This window comes from Phalacrocorax carbo, chromosome 8 (genome assembly GCF_963921805.1).
Source record: "Phalacrocorax carbo chromosome 8, bPhaCar2.1, whole genome shotgun sequence".
NCBI classification, from domain to species: domain Eukaryota; kingdom Metazoa; phylum Chordata; class Aves; order Suliformes; family Phalacrocoracidae; genus Phalacrocorax; species Phalacrocorax carbo.
Window position 1 is genome coordinate 1029140 of NC_087520.1, and position 20358 is coordinate 1049497.

Here is a 20358-nt window from a genome sequence, read left to right on the forward strand (position 1 = left end):
CACTTGTGCTCCAGACCCTGCCCCAGCCCCGCTGCCCTTCTCTGGACACGCTCCAGCCCCTCAAGGCCCTTCTTGTCCCGAGGGATTGAACACAATGAGTTTTTCAGAGATTCTTTTTGTAGGGCACACAGGATCATTTAATTGTTCATGTGGTTTAGATCAGAGACTCTTTTTCCATCTGAAGACAGACCTTTAAACCTGTGGTCCAGCAGGCAGCCCGGTACTCCGCTTGCAGCTGGAGCTGCACTGGGGACAGCAGGAGGAAGATGCCTTCGTGCTGCAGAGCCTCTTGTCTCCTCAAGGTATTGTGGCAGTGGGAGCCGTGCACTCAAGAATAAAGGGGATTGCTTCTGAACCTCGTAATACAGCCCTCCCTCCCCACGTGATAAAGAGAAAACGGTTGGCAAATCAACAGCGGTCTTCTCATGTCAAGTCAGAAATAATTACATTGGTGTTGATAAATGGTATTTTTAAAAAATACTGTGCCTCAAGAGTTGAGATTTTGCATGAAAATTGGCTATTTGTTGGACTGCCGCTGTTGACAATAAAAGAGAGACTAGTAAACGTGCTCTTACTCGCAGTCTCTCTTTTCCCCCGTACCTCCGAGCGCCCCGGTTTCTGCCCCCTCTCCCCTGCTCCCCGTGCAGGGGTGTTTGACGGGCCCCGGGGAGATGCTGCTGACTTCCCACCTCAGGCCGGGAAACCGCCCTCTCCGCGTTGGGCTGGCACGCGGTCGGCCGCCGAGAGCCAGTGGGGCTTCGGCTCTTCCGTGTCAGGTGATTTGTTACAACAAGAATTAATACATATTTCCTTTGTTCCTGTAGATGCTTTTTTTTTTTTACTTACACAGCAAATAGCACAGTAATTTTTTGTCCTTTCTGCTCCAGTAAAGGCGAAATAAAATATAACCTATTGTGTGCTATTGCACGTTATGGGTGTCAAGAAGCCTTGTGAAAAAGGCTGCTTATTCTGTAGCTAAGGTATGCCTTGTGGCTTTTAATATACGTATATATGGATATATATACACGTCCTGTTCCTGCAACCTGCTTGGGATGACTCTGAGTGGTAAGAACCCAACCAGCAGATTTCGGGCTTCAAGCAGCCTAAAGCTGGGTGGCTTTTGACCCCCCTTCCCCTAACAGCCACGAGGCCGAGGGCGAAGCGCGGGCACCCGCCAGGGGAGATGCCGAGAGGAAGAGGCAGGCTTGACCTTTCCTTCAGCGGCGCTGTGGGAGCTGGCGTGGCCCCGGAGCCTCCGCTCTGCAGGTGGGGACGCGCAGCAGCGCTGGCGAGTTTGACCCCCGCGTCTGCGCATCCCGCCTCTTGGCGGGCGTCAGCACCGCGTGCGCGTCCCAACCCCTGCAGCCGTCGGGGTGGCGAGGAGGGGGAGGGCTGCGTGAGGGGAAAAGAGGAGAAACGTGGCTTTTCCTTCATTTTTCTCTCCCCTAGGTGCTTTTAAGGTTGTTTTTGTTCCGTTAATCTTATGCTGATAACAACATCTAACAATCATAAATTGTATTTTTTTGTTGAATATATGAGCAGAGGCACAAAAGCCATTCGGATTTCTCAGTCTAAGGACTTTAAAGCATTCAGGAAAATCCTTTGAAACCATCCTGCCCATAAAGATTTAGCCCCTTGTTGTTCTGCTTTTACTTGACCTGTACTGACTCTTCAAGCACAGTAGACTGGCACATCTCTAAGATGTCATTTCTTTTCCAGTCCTGCTGTTCGGGTCTGAAAAATTAATTGGGCAGCTTCCCCGGTGCCAGCTGCAAAAAGCTTATTTTCCACATAGCGGTGACAGCTGCAGAGCGCTTATTGTCTTTGGGATGTCCCAGTTACGAAGGCTGGGAAGCTGAGGATCAGAATTGTTGAAGTCAGGACTACGGCAGGTAAAATTGAAAGACGTTAGGAGTGGGCAGAGCAGGTGTTAAACACTTCACTGCGAGTTACAAACCTTCTTAAGGGAAGTATTGCGTTTCTTTAGCTGTTGTGCACTCGTATTTCTATTCGGAGGTTCACAAGGAGTGTTTTGATTATTCCTTTTCTATTAATGTGCTTTTATACCGTCTTGTAGTGTTACAATAGGAACATTTTATCTTATAAAAATGGGATGGTTGTAAGCAGCGCTCCGAAAGGGAGGCAGCCTCCCTCCAGGTCCGTTTGTGAGCTGTGCTTTGTGGACGTGTCCGCACCGGGATGCGAATCTGTCTACAGATAACAAATACAATAAGATCAGTAAGTGGATCCATGCGTTGCACAGGTCTCTCTCCCTTCTCACTGGGGCAAATGCATTTGCGTTTGCCTTTATTGTTCTCTTCCCCCCCTTCATTGTGTGGTCGCAGCGAGCCTTTTCTCTGATGCTGACCGCCTCCATTAATTTCACTTTTTTCCTGACTGATCCTGATTTCTCTAGATGCGACCATATGAAGACCACTTCAGATGAACCTTTTTTTTTTTTTTTTAAATAGGTTTAATAGGCTGACACGTCTCGTTTGTGCCAGGCTTTTCCCGGCGCTCCTGCAGCGCAAGCACTTGGGGCTTTCAGCCTGGGTGGGTGCAAAGAAAGTTCTCCCATTCAGGCCTTGCCAAGGGCCGCTGCGGCCTCGCGTCGACACCCAGCGAGTGATCTGCTTCCCCCGCGCTCCTCGCAGCGCACGCCGAGCCTGCCAGAGCCTTGTTCCCTGCAGAACGCCGAAGCCTCGGCTGAAAAGTCTCCGTGGGTTGTGGGTGAAAGGGCCTGGCAGCACTTGTGCTTTGCAGCCGCCGGCGGCTTGTGCTGCACGGAAAAGGGGGAAAATAAAGGAAAAAATGGTATTTCACGCGGTATTTTCCAAGTTTGCTGGAATGCAGCTGAGGGGTTGGCTTAAAAAGCGGCATCACTGCCAAAGGATCCGGCCGCTTGTTGTCGATTCCCGCTGCCGCTGACTGTTTAACAGCGGGAGCCCAGCCCCCCCCGCTCCTGTCGCTGGGCATCAGGAGGCGTCGCTACAAAGCCGTCGCACTGATGCGGTCCAAGCACAGTGTCAGTGCAATCAAACCGTCACGATGGCTCCCCTTAATAAGAGTGTACAGTTTATTTTTTACGTAGTAAATTTGCTATGATCTAGGTCAGTGCTTGCGACACCAAATCCTCCCTCCAGCGTTGTTTAGTAAGCTTTAAGACGCCCCACAAAATCAAAACTCGCAAGGGTTTTCAAACTTCCAGGTTGTAGAATGTCCCTAGCCAGGATTTGGCGCTCAGCTTTCCAGGGGAGAAAGGTTTGCGTTTATTTTTCTGGCTTATGCTCGTTGTCCTTTGCTTTGTGGAGTTGAGAGCAACGAATTAGGCTCCTCCTGCCCCAAATTTAATTATTTGTGAACTGCATTTTGCAAATAAGGCGGCTGCAAGGATGGCTGTGGTCAATAAGCACAGGCCAAAGGAGTAACTAGGAATATTGATTTGAAGCGAAGGCTCAATATAATAGGCTTGCTGTCGGGAAGGAGGGCTAAATACACAAGGGGTAGGGGGTGTGTGTCCTTTTCTGTTATTCCAGCAGGTTTTCAGAGCTGAGTAAGAAATAACTTTTTTCCTTTTTTCGTATTGAATCAGTTTGTGGTGGCAGGTTACCGAACTTTCTGTCATTGCAATGCTCCGGCCTCTAAAAGAAGGACTTTGCAATTTTTCCACCCTGGGTCGGTTCAGAGCCTCAGCCTGGTGTGCTCATGCGCTATGGCCTCGCCTACTTTCAAATTAATTTGATGTGACATGATAAAACTGGGGTGACTAAATAGTTTCAATACTTGGAAAACTATATTTACTGGTGGCTGATGAGGAAAGCAACTACTAAAATTTACTTTCTCCAGCAAGACTTACTGTGGCCACTAGTTTGTCAGGTTGTGTTTCCCGGTGTCGCGTCACATTAAGTTACGCTGTGGGATGGTGCCGACCTGCAGTTGCACAACATCACATCGGAGCCTCAAATGAGAGTGCTACAAGCTGTTTTTAACCAAATTCAAAGTATGGTGAAAAGCCTTTGTTGTATGAGGTCCCGGGTTTCTCTGCTCTTCCTGGAAAGGTCGGACTAGATGATTCCTGAGGTCCCTCCCAGCCTGGGATTCTGGGATTGATTCTGGGGTTCTGTGAGCATTTGCTGCGAGGCTGATGGTTGTTATGACTTTAAATGTACGTTTAGGTGTCTTCTGCAGCAGGCTCCTGCTCTGTCTAATGACTTGCAGGATGCGCAAACCTGGCTGAGGGGACTCGTTAGCCAAAGGCACTTGTTTGCGGTCGACAGACGCTGGAGTTGGGGCAGCTCAGAGCAACCGAGCGCCGAGCTACCGTATGGCAAACGGGTAACGAAAAAGCCGTTTTGTTCCTTGCGCCGATGGCCAAAATGGTGAAACCAGGTTGTGCTGATGTGACGAGAAGGCAGGGGCTCGTTCCCGCGGGGCTTCATTTCCCGGCGCCGGCCAGAATTGCACCTGGCCGCTGTGGGCAGGGGTCTTGTCGCGGCCGCGCTCCAGGGCTGGGGCGGGGAGCAGCGAGGGGAGCGGGGCTGCAGCGCCCCTCGGTGCCGCAGCGGGGTCCTGGGCAGTTCTCTAGTGTGGGCACCGGGTCCGCACCCCGTCCTGAAATAGCTCACGGCCAGCACAGATGGGATTGGGTTTTAACTTTTTATTATTAGTTTTGTGTGTATTTGCTCAGTATTTCCAAAAAGGTTTAGTGGCAGCGAGCCTCAGCCTAATTTCGAAGACTTCTTTGTTTTTTCTGCAAAAACATACGGCACCTTATTTGCTAATAAGTGTTATGAATAATTAAAATAAAATTACGACTCTCAAAAGAAGGGACCGTAGCAGAGGTGGTGATGTGTTGTCCTCGCTTTCTTTAAATGCGTGCTGACCTCACCGTCCATCTCACCACGCTTCTGCATGGGAAGATTTTAAAGAACGGTGAAGAGAGTTTTAGGAGACATCAGAGTCAGGGCACTGAGCGCCTCCGTTGCCATTGTGTTTTCACAGCTGATCTATCATTACAGCAGCTTGCACTTTGTGCAAACCAATTAAAATGAATAAGTGCACTCTGATCTAATATTCAAGTCATTATTTGGCATGCAATCGTTCATCAGAACTGCACATGAAACTGGAATTCAATTAATCAGCTTATACAATGAGCCTGTCTCTTGCTATTTTTTCCTAATACATTTTTTCTTTGAATAAAAATGTAATTGTCAGTGCAAAATATCAAACTAGAGCCACATAACAAATAGCTATGGATTTGTAATTAAACCCAATAAAGCCTAAGATGAAGTATAAAAGGCAGAGAGCTAAAATCTAATTAAAACTTATTATGAGAAATACAATGCCATTTTTTTTGTTGGTTGGTGTTTTGTTTGGGTTGGTTGTTTTTCTTTTTTCAGGCAGGGAGCAACATATTCTGGTTTGTAACAAAACACAGTTATTGGTTTTGATAATGAAATCCAAGGTATGATTCAATGACTGTGGAGTAAATAGCTAATGGCGAGAAGAGACAGTGACATACGAGGAAGGCCCGGGAACAGCCCCATTATCTCCTGTTGTAATCAGAGGCAGGTTACAGTTATTTCCCCTCCTGTCTATGGGATGTATTTGGCTCTGAAGAAACAAGTTATTAATTCTTGTTATCCAGGATGGCATCTGCCATTACTTGCGTTTATTTTTAGGAGAGGAACGAGATCCATTTTAGAAGAGCTTTGGCTATTAGTGCGGGACAGTCAGCGCGGTGAGCGCACGCGGCGGCTCAGAAGCCCCCCGTTCACAGAGAGCGAGGGGGGAGCTGCTGAACCGGGTTTGCAGGAGGCACCAGAGGAGGGGGAAGGCGGCGACTCCTCACGATCTGGGCCGTGTTTCCAGCTGCAGCGGAGCCATCCCGCAGCCTTCCCCGCGTGCTGCAGCTCCGCGGGGGGACGGCGGCTCGCGGCGATGCCGAGCGGCGATGCCGAGCGCCGACGGCTCCTCGGTGCTCAGAGAGGGAGGGGACGGCGGCAGGGGCTGCTCGGGGACCCGAGCCCTCTCCCCAAACCCACGCTCGGCCTCCTTCGAGGGGCACGGATGGATGTTTGGAGCAGAGGGCAGGGCAGGAGAGCCGGCGCTGAGCCCTGCTCCCTTCAGAGCAGCCACGCCACCCCGTCGCCGCCGACGCTCCAGCCTCCTTCCTGGTGAAAGCACTGGGTCTGGGCGTTTTACCTGTTCTTGTCCCAGTTGCTCCAGTTCTTAGTGCAATAAGCATTCACCCAGCCACAAAGAGGGACGGAAACGGTGTTCCCTGGTGGTTTGAGCTGAGCAGGGAGGGGAAAGCCCTGTGTTTTGGATGGCACCTCAAAGACTGTCGTGTGGCTTTGAAAGGGACAGTGAAGCCCCTGCAAATTGCTTCATCCGTCCTCGCCTCAGGTTGATGCTCAGGTGTTTAACCTGCTACTCGTGTTCACCTTCTCCTGAGCTGAAGAAATATTTCAAAACCCAAACCCATTTGACCGGGTCACCGGCGGGGACAAGTGAGCAGAAGGAACGCGCTCGAGTGCTTTCTGGGGCTGGTCTTTCCCTCCTGACGATGCCGAAGTGCCTTCCAGGAGCAGCTGCTGCCCTGCGAGCCGCGTGAATCGATGCGGGGTATGTGCATGGGTCGATCTTTGGTGCTGTTTGCCTCTTGAGATTATTTATAGGCCCTGGAAACATCACAGAGGTCTGATCGTCCAGCCCTCGTTCCCAGCACCCTTCATCCTCCTGGTGTGTTTCTGGCCAGGGAAGTCAGTGCCGAGAAGGGACCAGCACCGTCTGCTGAGGGGGGACCTTAAACTGCAGTGGGCAACTTGCAATCTGCAGGGGATGGAAGTGGCTGCTGTTCCTGCGAGAGAAGGAAAATAAGAAAGCTTCAACCTTGTTTAAGATTGACTTCATGCACCGGTCTGACTGCTTGTAATAGTTATTTCTCAGACAGAAGCAGCTTACAAATATTGTTTTTTTTCCTTTCACTTTGTTCCCAGTCAGAAAGCTTCTTAGGCACGGGAAATAAATGTTTGAGGTTAACCTAGACTGAAAACAACTGGACTTTTTGCTTAAAATGGAGAGAAAATTACATTTCTCTTCCCAGATTTCTCATTGTTCCAAAATAACTAATTATTCCCTTTTTTTTGGGTACTGAGTTCTTCCATTGTGTAACAAGTCATTCTCTTAACTAGCAGAGAGAATCAAATGCGTCTGGCCTTTCATTCCATCCTGACCTTAATCTTTTTTAAAAATGTGATTATAAGCATGACTCCCTCGTGACTGTTTCACATCTTTTAGCATTAATGGTCTATTGAAAAATACCCAACTGCTTTATTTATCCTTGTTATTTCTGCTAATGGCTGTCGCTAGTTTTGCAGCTCTGCCTGTCTTTGCCTTAGTGTAAATCTGGTGTCGATCAGCCCCAGCAAAGCTGAGAAGAGAACGAGATGGAGCAGAGGATCGGTGTGGTGTGGGCAAAGATCTTCCCTCCGTATTATCGATGCTTGTTGTATCACTTCCACGCCTGGGCATCCTCCGTTTTCCTGTTTTTATGTTCGAGCTCCCGTGCCAACCGCTACCCTAACCACCACGGGAGGTACGTGAAGCCCTAGGCACCCGCTGGGGCCAGGCGGCACCCGAGCCCGCCAGCGCCGAGGGAGCCCGCAGGACGTCCAGCTGCTCAGCCTTTAAGGCTCTCCGACTGGGTGCAAACTGTTGTGTGCTCTTCTCCAAGGGCCAGCACTGGGTGGATCATCCCAGTGGTCGCTCAGGCTGTACCTGGCACAGCTGCACCCCAGACATCCCTGCTGCAAAGCCGGGGAAAGCTGGGGTGTTTTGTAGAAAAAAAGGTCACTCATTTTTTAGTAAACTTATTTTAAGAAATGTCCAAGACATTGTGAGTAAAATGTTTTGGACAAACAAGAAGAAGCACAGAATGACACCCCTGTCCAGCTGGCCTCCTGCAGCCGAGCTATACGCAGCTGCGAAGCTTGGGATGGCGGGAGTCAGCAAGGAGGAGGCAAACCCGATCCTTCTGCATTTTCCTCTCGGCTGTTTTTGGCTGAAAAAGCCAGATGACCTGCAGACAACTTTCCTTCACCGTTTAAGAAAGGGGCAAGCCCCCTCCGTTTCTCTTCCGCTGCTGCAGGCCGGGACCGGGGAGCCGCTCCGCGCCTCGCGGTGGGAACCGGGCGGGAGGCTTGCTGTCCCGGCTCGAGCGTGCTGCTCCTCAGGGTGCCGCGGCGATGTATCAGACGTGAGCTACTGCTGCCCCCGAGGCCGCGGGCTCTCCTAGGTGTCTCGAATAACCAGCATCTCCCAGAGCTCGCCCCCTCGCTGTTCCTTCCTCGCGGTGAAGGAGCCTCGGCTCCTGCGCTTTGTGGAGGCGTTGCGTAAAGGCAGAGGGTGTTTATGGGTTAAATACTGAAGCCTTCTGCAGCCAAAATTGGAGATGGGTTTTCAAAACGGCTCTTCTGCACGTGAAAGTGTCTGAAGTGGTTTCGAGCTCTTTGGGAAATGCAGCCGCTTGTGGTGTGACCTTCAAGCAAGCATGAAAGAATTAAGAGTCGCGGACTCCATGGATGACTCCAGCTGGTCCCAGCTACCAGTAGTAAGGTCTTGGGAAAACCTTGGTCAAAATTCAGTTATAAATATAATCTTTCTTTCTTTTTCAGCTGCTGTTAGGAATGCAACAGGAACATGGGGTGACTAGCCTCACCAGCCAGAGAGTAAGAGACAAAAGGCACCTGAAATCAGAGGGAGAAGAAGATCCTGCCTCGTGTGGCTGAATTGGGGATGGGAAAAGCATGCTTTCTTGGGGTAACTTTGTATTTTTTGTTTTGAAACAAAATGCTGAGCACTCAGCCTAGGGACTGTCAAACATAGTTATTTAACCTAAATTGAGTGGTAAATAACAAGAATTAAAGTTGTCTGGTGTAAACACGGCAGCAAACACTTGTCAGTTTTGGGTGGAGGGTGAATCACAGCATTCAGTTATTTGCGTATTGCAGTCATGTTCACCCCTTAGATGCCTTCTGCCATGTATTCATTCACTTGCTACAGAACTGATGTCTCAAAAATCTGACCCTCATTTAGTAGCTTTAACCTCAGACCCTTTCCCTGGTAGTTGATGACGCTCCTGCGGAGGTACTCGTGACATGCAATTCATCTTTGCTTTGCAGGCTCTTCTTTAACAATTAACAGCGTTAACAACGTTCTTAATATTGTGTCAGCCGCACAGTCATTATTCAGATTTGGTGCCGGGGCTATAATTGAAACCATCTGTTTGAACCCAGCTTTTCTGCTCCGGCTTGGTGGAGCCGCCATCCCCTGCTCCTCGCTATCAAGCAGAGACCCGAGGTAAGAAAATGCGGTGCTGGAGGCGGCCACATCCCCGTGCTCCTCCCAGATATGAAGCAAGGCTGCATGATTAATGATAAATTAATATATTTATTCATATATTATTGACCATAACGACAGCACACGCCTTCCGTAGAGTTGTGCTGGCTGGTCTCTCGGGCATGGTGACGGGGTGTAGTCCCTCGGTTCTGCCTTAGTAAACGGAGCAGGACAGGGTGCTTCGGCAGCTCGGACTGCCACGGGGGGGCCCAGTTAATCGCTGGTCGCTCCAGCACCCCCGCTGTGGTCTGACCAGCCCTTGGCCACGACGGACCCGAGCAGCGATGCGCAGGGCTGGACCCAGCCTCACCCCGCTGGCCTCCCCCGCGGTGCTCCAGAATTACCTAAAAGGGAAGGGGGTGTTTAAGGTTTTAGTTTTGTGAGCTTTGGTGTTTTAAACTGTGACCACTGGGACAGAGGAGCTTTATTTACTTCTTCAGCCTGGAGTAAAGCCACGAGTCCGGATTAGGTCTCCACAGTCACTGTGGGCAAGCTATTTTGCTGTTGTCTGTTTGTAGCCGTTGATAAAAACACGACTGTCTGTTTCAGTGCCAGGAGGCCAAAACACTTAATTTTCGCTAAATTAATCTAGACAAAAACAACTCTCTGTATCCTCTGCAGCTTCTGATATGCAAAAAAGATCCATGCCTCTGGTGGGTTTGGTAACAAACTCTGACCTTCGCGATGGTGACACAACTCAGTCATTCCACTGGCCGGAGGGGTGGGAACTGTAACTGATAGTTTAGCTTAAGCATAAGTGCTAAGCTTTTAGGTGATGGAGGGCATGCTTATATTCTAATTCAAGCAGACAAACACGAGCTTGTTTCAAACCAGGCAGGTCCCACAGAGATAACAGGGTACCGGCACCAGCAAAGGCCCTTGCAGGCCATGCAAAACCAACCCAGAGACACGGGCACGTCTCCAAGGGGAGCCCGTATGGGGCTCGAGCCTTTCTCATCCACAAAGCCAGCAGCGTCTAAGCTAGCTGAGTGCGACTCAGTACATTGGTAGAAGACAGCTGAGGCTTTGAAGTTATACCCTAAACTCGTACTTTGATTTTATATTCTAACACATTAAAATACCTTTGTCACTTTTCTATTTATGTATTACTGGGTGTTGTACATTTATTCATATTTAAAAGTTCGTTAATTAAAAAGAAATAAGTGACTATGCAGGTAGAGCCACCCTACGCATTTGAATCGAGCTTTAAAAAAAATAGAAGTTTCTGTAATAGACAGTAGAGGAACTCTTCTACAGTCCCTGTCCTAAAGGAGTGTATTATAAACCCTGCTGTCAAGATATAAAGCCTCAAGAACGCGGCTCAATAAATCATACCCATTGCTAAGTGCGGTGTCGGTTTTTTCCTTGACTTTTGGACTATTTTGGACCCGCGCTCAATTATTCTTTCACGTGCTCGAGTATGTGCCGTGGCTTTGACACGGTGATGGAGCCGGCGTCCAGCCTGACCCGCCGCTCGCCGCGCTGCAGCCGCCCGCTTCGCCAGTTTCTCAGCTGAGCAGCCAAGCTGTACGGCTCTGACTCCATCCGCAGGCGTCTCATTTGCTTCCCGGCTGCGCGGAGGGCTCGGACCGCACGCGCAGCGGTAACAGCTGCCTGCATTGGCCTCGCGTTAGGGAGCAGCCGTGCCTTCCAGCAGCAAAAATGATGGAAAAGAATAAACATTCTGTAGCTGAGCTAAAATGAGAAATGGGTGCTCACGTGCAGGCAGAGATAGGCAACAAGTGGATTCATTTAGCAGAGAAAATGCACATATTTAACAGGGGCCCCATCTTGCTGGATGCTGATGACTTCCACAGTGCAAAGTACGAATTCTCCACGGGCAAGCCGAGGGGGCAACTAGCAGAAGCCTCTCTAAGGGGCTATTATAAACCTGCATTCTGCACCGCGCAGGTGCCTTTTTCCTTGAATTGGTTGCCCCACTGAAAATAAAAATCTGTTTTATATAGAATACTTTCCTTGGATTTCTTCAGGATGGAAGGGAGCGCTCTCCTCCCTTTTCACAGGCACCGAAGACTTGCTTAGGAAAGACTGTAGTCGGTCAGTGGGTGCTCATGGGGCAGGGCTTTTTGCAAGCAGCAGGCTCGCCTGCCCTTCGACACCTGGTGCGCAGCACGGGGGGGCGGCGGGTCTGCCGGGGTGCGCGGGGAGGGGACGCTGTGCCCCCCCTCGGTGGCCCTCGCGTTAGCCTCGGACGTCGCGAGCATCCCGGCGCAAGTGCTGCGGGAGTCCTCGTCGCGGCACAGCACGGGCTCCCGAAACTGTGCAGCATTACGCATGCAAGTTGCTTTCTGAAATTAGCTGCACGTGTTTATATTAACATGCAAATAAAGCAACTTCAAATAAAACAAAAATATGGAAATGTCTATTCATTAGGTTCAGTTTTACGGCAGTTGATTTGTGTGGGGTGTGTGTCTGGTGCTCGCTCTGATTACCTTCCTGACATTGAAGAAATCCACAACAATCATACTGATAACAAACCATTTAAACATAGTCAATTAAATTACGGGTAATTCTGAGATGGCTCAATATTACACATGGGTTAGTTTAATTTTTATGTAAATTTTACTCCTGATTTAGTGAAGTCGTAATTGTTTAACGGCAGATTAGGCTAAATTATTTTAATTGAATTTTATGTGAATTTTTTACTTCTGCCTTTAAGGAACCCATTCATAAAGTCTTTTCTTTTGGATGTTGTGCACGGAGAGAGTTGGGTGCTGGTGCCTGTTCTTCCAGCTTCACTTTAGGCCACCGTGTATTTTAAATCCAAGTAAAATCAAAACGTGCTCATTTTACATGGGATGCTCGAGTCAGAAAGGAAAGTACTGAATTCGGGAACGGAGCTGGAGGGGAGCGAACGAGGGCTCAGTCTGGGGAGGCTTGTCCTGAGGTTGAATACTAGGAGGGTTTGGGCTGGTTTTTATCTTCCTCATGTGGATTTTTGCAGTGTTGAGATTTCGATTCCATTGGATTCGTGCTGCCTTGCTGCTGATGGTTATACACGTACCTCCGTACCCGGTGCCGAAGTTGTTTAGGCCGCAAATTTAAGCAACTGGAAGAAGCGGTGTTGCGTTAGACGCTGCCCGTGCAGCCGATCAGCGGCACGAGGCAGGGGTCCCCCGCTGGGAGCCACGCCTGGGGGCTGTGGGAGCACTCGTAGGCGGCTCTCACATGGGTGGCTGGAGCCTGTGGGCTGAGCTCGTATTGTTTTTATTTGTCGGATAAAGGCAAAGTGATCTTGGACGGTTACCGACGCGAGAGTGCAGGTTTTCTTTTCTGAAGGCTATGGCCCACAATAAACTTTGCCTTCCCACTTCTCCAGAGTTCAGACATGCCAAATATCACTGTCCACCCCCAGATTCCTCCTGGTGTTAATGATGAAGCGATTGCAGATTTTAGTTACTGTTACTCAGAATTTCATTTTTATTATTTAGGTGATGTGTTGAATTTTGAACCGTTTCTTGCTGACAGCTTGCTTAGGAACAGCATCTAAATGGCACATAAAAAGTTGGCGTTGCCAGAATCCCTTTCCATGGGCTCGATCTTACATTTCCACGTGTCTCCCTGCTCGCCCTGGAAGGCTGAAATCCGGAGCAGACACTAAATCTGGGACTTCGTGTGGCGGCACAGGTCGGCGCAGCCCGTGCTGTGACAGCAGCAAGTCTCAGGCACGGGCTGCAAGAGGCAACGTGAGGAATGTGCAGTCAGGCGGGCAGGACCTGCTCCGCGTTACCGGGAGCACCAGGAGATGCTCTGCGCTCACTCGCTGCAGACAGAGCAGCACTGAGGGAAGCGAGGTGGGCTTCCCTTGCAAATGCCTTGCCGGGAGGGGTCCCGATTTCCGTGCTCAGAGGAGAATCTTGTACCGAAACCTGATTGTTTTTCCAGTAGATTGGAGAGGGGGGTGAAGTTATGTACTTCTTTCTTTTTTTTTTTTTCCCTTTACACTTTTCTGGCTTCATAATTCATCTTTAAACTCCTAGCAGTCTGTCTTTAGATATCTAGAGAGCTCTGTCTCGTGGAGCACGGAGCGGTTGCAGCAAAGGCAACAGAAGCTCTCTCAGCCTCTGCCCACGTTCTGCTGCTTATATGCTCTCACTCAGAAATTAAATTTGTGGACGTGACATGTAAACCACGCATTCTCTCAGCTAGCGTGCCGCCACGGCGGCTCACCTTTCGTCTGCGTCTAACCCTCCAAGCCGTGGCAGCGTCTTCTCCCACCGCGGCGCTGCCGCCCGCGCGCTCCCCCGGTCCTCGCCCCCGCGCGCTCGCCCCACTCATCGCCTCCCGCCCTCGCTCAGCTCCTGCCGGCCGCCGTCCTCGCGTGGGGGGCCCACCCCCGCCGGGACCCCCGGCACGGCCCCGCTGCCCTGCGGGGCTCCGGCGGGACCACCCGCCCTGCGGGGCCGCAAGCCACCGCGGCAGGGATGCGCGGCGCGGGGGGGGCGGTGGGATTCGTTCTCTGTGGTCCTCTAAGCTTTGCTTTCTGTTTATTTTTGCCTCTCTATTTTTTTTTTATTTATTTATTCCATTAGTACAATATTTTAAATATCTTAACCAAAATAAAGTCAAAGGATTTTTACTTGGGTACATGTGCCAACAATTACCACCGCTAAGTCTTAGCGGTAATTGTAATAAAAGAAGTGTCTTGCTGCTAATGATACCTCATTTGTATTAGAGATGCTTTAGCAGAAGCAGTTTCTACAATTATTTCAATGAATGCTTATCTGCTATGTTGGATTTTGAAATCAAAGTACATGCACGGAGAATTACAAGCTGTTCTGCTTTACGCAGCAGCGGCGCAGCCATTCCAGGAGCCCAAGAGCACCGCTTGCTTACGGAGGTGGTTTCAGGAGATCAGAGCTACCTGTGGGGGAAATTAACAGCGTGAATTACACGGAGCCGAGCTCCGAATCCTCTGCACGTGGCGGTGGGTAATAACCTTACCAGGAGCCTGGCCCCGGAGGATGCGCCCGAACCTCTTGCTCTGGGTCTTTCCTTTTTTTGCTGTTTTCTTTTTTTCTTTTTTTTTTTTTTTGTGTGTAACTCATCGTTGGCAAGAATTCAGTTCTGAGGCAAAGCTGATGGGCAGGCTTTCCTTTAGAAGCATGCTGAAAAGGAAACAAAGGGAAGCTGGTTTCGAGAGGGGAGTCCCGTTTCGGTGCTGCACCTTTGGACCCAACCGCTTGAAGAAAATGACCTCCCTTTTCTCCGGGATGATTTTTGCAACAACAGATCTTGGATATCTGTGGCAAGGTCGTTTCCATTCCATAACTTTTTCGTTCCAAACTAAATGAAATAATTTGGCTGGAATCCCTTCTGCAATAGCGTTTGCCTGTACAAATCAATATAAATTCTGTATTTTTGGCACCTGTTTCCTTGGGCTGGCTTAGGGCACCAAGTCATTCCTGAAGAAGCAAGAATCGCACTGCGCTCACCAGAGCATAAAGACGATGTTACCGAGTGCGTGGAGGTGACACAGCTCAGCACGTGTGGGCCAGAGCCAGGTTTGGGGTGTCCTTCGCGTTACCGCCTCCAAAGCCAAGTGATAACATCAGCTCCCCGCATCTCACCACGGCACTTCTGGAGCCTGGACATCGCAGACAGCAAATGAGACTCACCCCACCCCCCCGCACCCCCCCAAAGACCCCTCGTGACCACTTCTTTGGCCACTGGCCTCCAGCTGGGGTAGCCTGGTCCAGGCACACAGCTCCCGCATCCCTGGCGCTGCTCTCTCCTCTCCCTGGCCTCCCCTAAAATGCCATCTGTGCCATAAACAAAGCACCGTAAAACCTGGCGCCGCAGAGCACCGCGAATGCAGCCACGCCGTTCGTCGTCAGCACCTCCTCCCTGCCGAGGGGAGAGGCGATGGCAGCTTGGTTTGGATGCTTTTGCGGTTTCCAGGGGAGCTGGCTCGACCCAAATTTCAGCGCTTTGAGCTGGCAGCCCCGCGGGCTACCGGAGCGCGGCGGTGTGCAGCCCGGGCAGGAGCCCGGGGCCGGCTGCGGCGGGAGATGCCGTGCTCCCCCCCGGGCTGCGCTGCTGGCTGCCGCCGCGAGCCGGGCAGGGACCGCGGCGTGGGCCGCAGCTGCGGCCGTTCTCCGGCCCAGCTGCTCCGCTCGCAGAGCCGTGGCAGGGCCAGGCTGCTCTCAAGCTTTATTTTCAATTAAAGAGTGAAGGTAGATCAGGAAAAAAAAAGGAAAAAAAAAAAAAGCTTGAGTATTTTTCTTAAATGTTAATAAAACACTTGCCTGCAGTACGTGTAGAAGGTGGTGGAAGACCCCTTCCTACACTTCTGGTCCCACCTCACGTGTAGTTCCCCCTTATACAGTGTTTAAATGTCTCATAATTTTTTATATGTGTTTTATAATCTCAATACGTTTATCATCGGACTAGATGAACTAGAGATGCGTGTCATTTTTGGAAGGAGGAATGGAGGCATAGAAATTATGTCTGCAGAAGGAGCTTGGTCACCAACTCCTACCTATTTGCCACATTAAATTTGCAAAACTAAACTGTGGATCCTGAAAACCTTCACTTAGCGGTCACCATTACCTAACAGCATCTTACAAATCTGCTATATGGCCTCAAGCTGCGTGAGGGGAGGTTTAGGTTGGATATGAGGGAAAATGGTCTTCCCTGCCAGAGGGGTCAGGCCCTGGCACAGGCTGCCCAGAGAGGTGGGGGAGGCACCGTCCCTGGGGGGGTTCAAAAAACGTGCAGACGTGGCACTTGGGGACGTGGTTTAGGAGGCCTGGGGGTGTTGGGTTGGGGTTGGACTTGATGATCCCAGAGGTCTTTTCCAACCTTAATGATTCCATGAGTCTATGCTAATGCAAACAGAAAAAGAGGAAAACAAGAGCCATTTGCAGCTCTCGGGCGAGGCAGAAGGCTAGAAGGATGCTGGGGCACCGCCGTTAGCCAAAGCCGGTAGGGCTGCCCGGAGCAGCGTTCGCTGGGCAGGAGCAGGAGCTGGGGCTCTCCCGGCCCCGTGGGAGCTGGCTCCGCCTGCGGGCGGTGGGACGGGAGGTCCGCAGCAGGAGGACGGTGCAAGGGCACGCGCCGCACCAGCACCCTTTGCTCGGCGTGCGGTGAGCCGGTATCGGCAGCGACCTGCTGTAGGGTGGTTTGGGGTCTCTGGTGATTTGTACAGCCCCGTGGCTGCACGGTGGTTATGCCGGCTTTGCACTTCTCGCTCTGCGAGACCCCGTGCGCCATCCCACCACGGTCAGGTCGTTCCTCTCTCTGTTGGCACTGGCGGCAAGAAAGACCGCTGCCGCTGAGTGCCCTCGGCTATGGCTCCGCGTGGCCGGAGGGGGAGCGCGCCGGCTCGTCCACGCGCCAGCGCCTCGTTATTTCGGCGCGCGAACCCGACCAGTCCAGGCGCCGACCCATCCCCGCTGGGGCGCGCTCAGACAAAACCGAGCGCGCGGCACAAAGCTGCTGGCTGCCCCGAACGGCTGCTGGTGGCAAAGGCTTCCACAGAAGAAACAAACTGCTGGTAACTTGACGTTTATTTAGTTGATTTCTGTAGAAGAGGTAGTTGTAATATTGCTTGTCTGAATTTGGGGGAATTTTGAATGGCAATTTCAAATACTGCTGATCAGAAATTCCAGTGTGAAATCAAACGTTTTTGTAGGGCTGCAACTCTAAACAGGATTTGGCCCACCATTTTGAAATGGTTTTATAAATGCTTCTGAATTATTCAACCTTAAAAAACCAACCCACCTCATTAGCTTAACTGGCTAACGGATCAGTCGATTGAAGCCACCTGGCATTAGGAGGGACCCAAGGAGGGCAGGAGAGAGCACGTCCCTCCCAGGGAGGTTATAAAAGGCCCACCTGGGCTGAGGGACCCTCGCTGCAGGTCGTGGCGGAGCTCTGTGGAGGTGTGTGATGTTTTGATGCTGTTGGACTGAGGAAAGCTTTGGGTTTTGAGGTTTGTTCCTTTTAAACATTTATATTTCTATTTCAAAGAGTTGTTTGGATACCGGAGCAAGATTATTTTTAGATCCATTTAGGAGCGTGTTTTTGCGAGACTCTTCTTTCCCAGCTCCATTAAAGAGCTTTCTGGGGAAGCTGTTGTGCCTCGGCACGCCCTGAGGATGTTCCTGAGAGTCCCTGGTAGTGCGTAAAGCTCTGGAAACGAGCAGATGAGGCTACGATTCATGAGTGCTCTCCTAAGTGCACTGAAAAGTGATCAGTGCGGGTGGGTAATTGGGATATATTTCAGCAAAGACCCTGAGGAATTTTTTCTTGAACTTGGGGCTGAATGATCTGTGCAATCCCAGGTACTAAAGATCCTACTGATTCATTCAACCTGGTGATTAATATTTGAGGTTGCTGGTTACAAGTAACTGCCTGAGGAAAAATTGGTTTGAGATATAGATAGATCATATTTTGAACACGAAATACGTTCCTATAAAATTCTTGCTTTAAGAAGGAAAAAAAAATATGACTTTTGAAATCTGACCTTAATCTTATCATATTAAGCATAATATTTTAATATTTTCAAAGCAAATAAAGCTAGAATTTGGTTATTTTCCCTCAAGGAAACAAATTTAAATCCAAATGAATTCAGAAACATTAGTTTAGTTGCAGACTTCTTAATCGGGAACAAGTCTACAGACCAAGGCATAATGTTTTTTTTCCAAACATCACTCGGCTCTGCGGAATGGCCCCAGAAAGGTCACTTCACGTTTTGTGCCTCGGTTTCCCCTGGGCAAGGCATTCAGCAGCCCTGCAGGCTCCCCTGGCTCGGGAGCAGCCGGCGCAGATGGGGACAGGAGCGCGGCGTGTTCCGGGAGCCGCCGGCCGCCCCGGGGCTGGGGGCAGCACCTTCGAAGCCTTAATTAGCCAGATTCTAGACAGAATTTGCTTTGTCTAATGAAAAAATTGTCTGGATTTTTGTGTTTACTGCTACTTGGCACAAACCGTCTTCCTGCAGCGTTATATTTTTAGCTCCTGATTTATCCGTCGTGCAGCTGTTGTTGCTGGTTGGGAACCCAACCTGTGCATCCCTGGCGTGTTGTCTCAGCTGTGCCGGCACCGGGGGAGCACAGCGGCTCCCCTCCCGAGGCATCTCCCCTTCCAGCAGACGGGCTGGGTTCTAAACCAGCACAGGCACCATGGCTCAGATAAACCTGTAGACTTAGGGGCCAGAAGAGAGCACCCTGGTCATCTAGCCTGACCTCTGAGGGCAGGAGAAAGCAAGTTTTACCTCTGTTGCAGTTGGAGGAATGGAAATACAGAGTTCAAGAGGTGGCTTTTCAGGGGCACGTCAGCATCCTGCAGCGTGGGTCAGCCCCCGGCGGGGAGAGCAGACGTGCTCCTGGAGCCGCGCTGGTGACCAGCTGTACTGGGGTCTGGGGGGCTTGGGCAGTTAGGCAGGACTGTAGTCTTCAAAAAACCCTAACTAGGTGTCTAATCTATATAAATAATATGTATTTAGATTTTTTTATGGAAGCAGCTGAAATCTGGGGTCTCCACTTCCTACCTGCATCATACTGCAAGGTGGAGATGTCCAGAGAGAGGTGAACTCCTGTAAGATTTCATTCTTGTCCCTATCCTTGGACGCTTCCTTGCTGTTCTTTGGAAATGCTACAAAAAAAAATCCTTTTTTTTTTTTTTAAAAGACAAGATGTGGCGATGCAGAGGCCTTGTTAAAGATGCAAACGGGTCATTGGGAGAATTTACTTGAGTAATTGCTGAAAGGGGACCTCAGCCCTAAGCACAACGCTTTGAGCTTAGGTTTGTAAATCAAAAGGCACCACGTAGCTGATGTGGAGCTGGATAGCTTTAAGGATCTCGTGTAACCTGTAGAGGTTAGCCCAGTCCTAATTGCTGCTTAATTCCATTATCCATCATTACGGGCGTAGAGCCGCGCCGGTGATGGGTAGCTGGAGTTACAGACGAGCCCGGGTGCTCTGTGCTGCGTTTGTCTGCTGCCACCTGATGAACCGGCTTCGTGCTGGCACAAGGGCTGAGCTATGGGAGGTGGCCGGGGTCTCTCTTATTTCAGCTTTGCCTTTTCAAGGGGAACTGTAAGGAAACCTTTGGAAACCTGCTCTGAATCTCTCGCTTTGCTCTTTGCAAGCTCTGGTCCCGCACAGGGCAGTAGCTCAGAGGGAATAAGCCCCCCTGGGGCTGTGGTTATGAACATCCTCCTCCAGCGAGGAAAGGTGTCAGCAGAAACCAGCAATATCCCGTTCCCTGGAGCGCGATCGCTGGCAGATTGGGAAGCGGGGTGCTGCCTGCCCTGCCCCCCCACCGAGCCCCCGACCCTCACCCCCCGAGCCCAGCGACGCGCGGGGGTGCGCCGCGCTCTCGGCCGGGAGGCTTGGGGGCCGTCGCGCGCCTTGGCGTTAAGGCTAGTTTTTACGTGCTGCCCAACCTGGCGTTGCAGACAAGTGACAAGGTCGCTACAGGACCTCGGGTGAAGTGTATATGCTGAATATCTGCACCAGGCCGTGGCTCGCCGGTGTCCTCACACAGGGGGCTGCAAATAGGCTTGGGGAGAACATGTGCTCGTAGAAATCTCTGCTGATGTTCCCATAGCCCTTGCCCGTGGCCCCGGTGCCTAGCCATGCTGTTTTACAGCGGCTGTTAAGTGCAAAGTGTATTAGCCGTGTTGAAATAGAGCCTTACGACCATACACGCTAACGGACATCACAACAGGCGCCGAACGGTTTTTGGGTCGGATACGCAGATAATGAGGCCTTTGCAAGCTCGGCTACTGGCTGAGGTGCCCCGTCCGTCAGGGCGAAGGCCAGGTCTTCGGGCAGGTGCACGGGACTGGTTTTCCCCCTCAAGCCGCAGTCCTCGCCCCGAGCCCGCGGCCCCGCGGCGCGATGCTGGGGGACGACGGCTCCGTGCGGGGCGGATGCGGCCGGCGCGGGCCTGGGGCGCGGGCCCTGGAGCGGGGGGCACGGGGGACCC

General features: G+C 51.0%; 1 long non-coding RNA gene across 1 annotated transcript in view; it reads left to right on the forward strand.

The window, feature by feature from the left end:
* LOC135314632 (uncharacterized) overlaps positions 1 to 20358 on the forward strand; it is a 115079-nt gene that overhangs the window by 45992 nt on the left and 48729 nt on the right. Inside the window, exons 6-7 of the long non-coding RNA XR_010374124.1 lie at positions 8679 to 8823; positions 9186 to 9363. This is a non-coding gene — a long non-coding RNA (uncharacterized LOC135314632). The remainder of the gene's footprint in view (positions 1 to 8678; positions 8824 to 9185; positions 9364 to 20358) is intronic.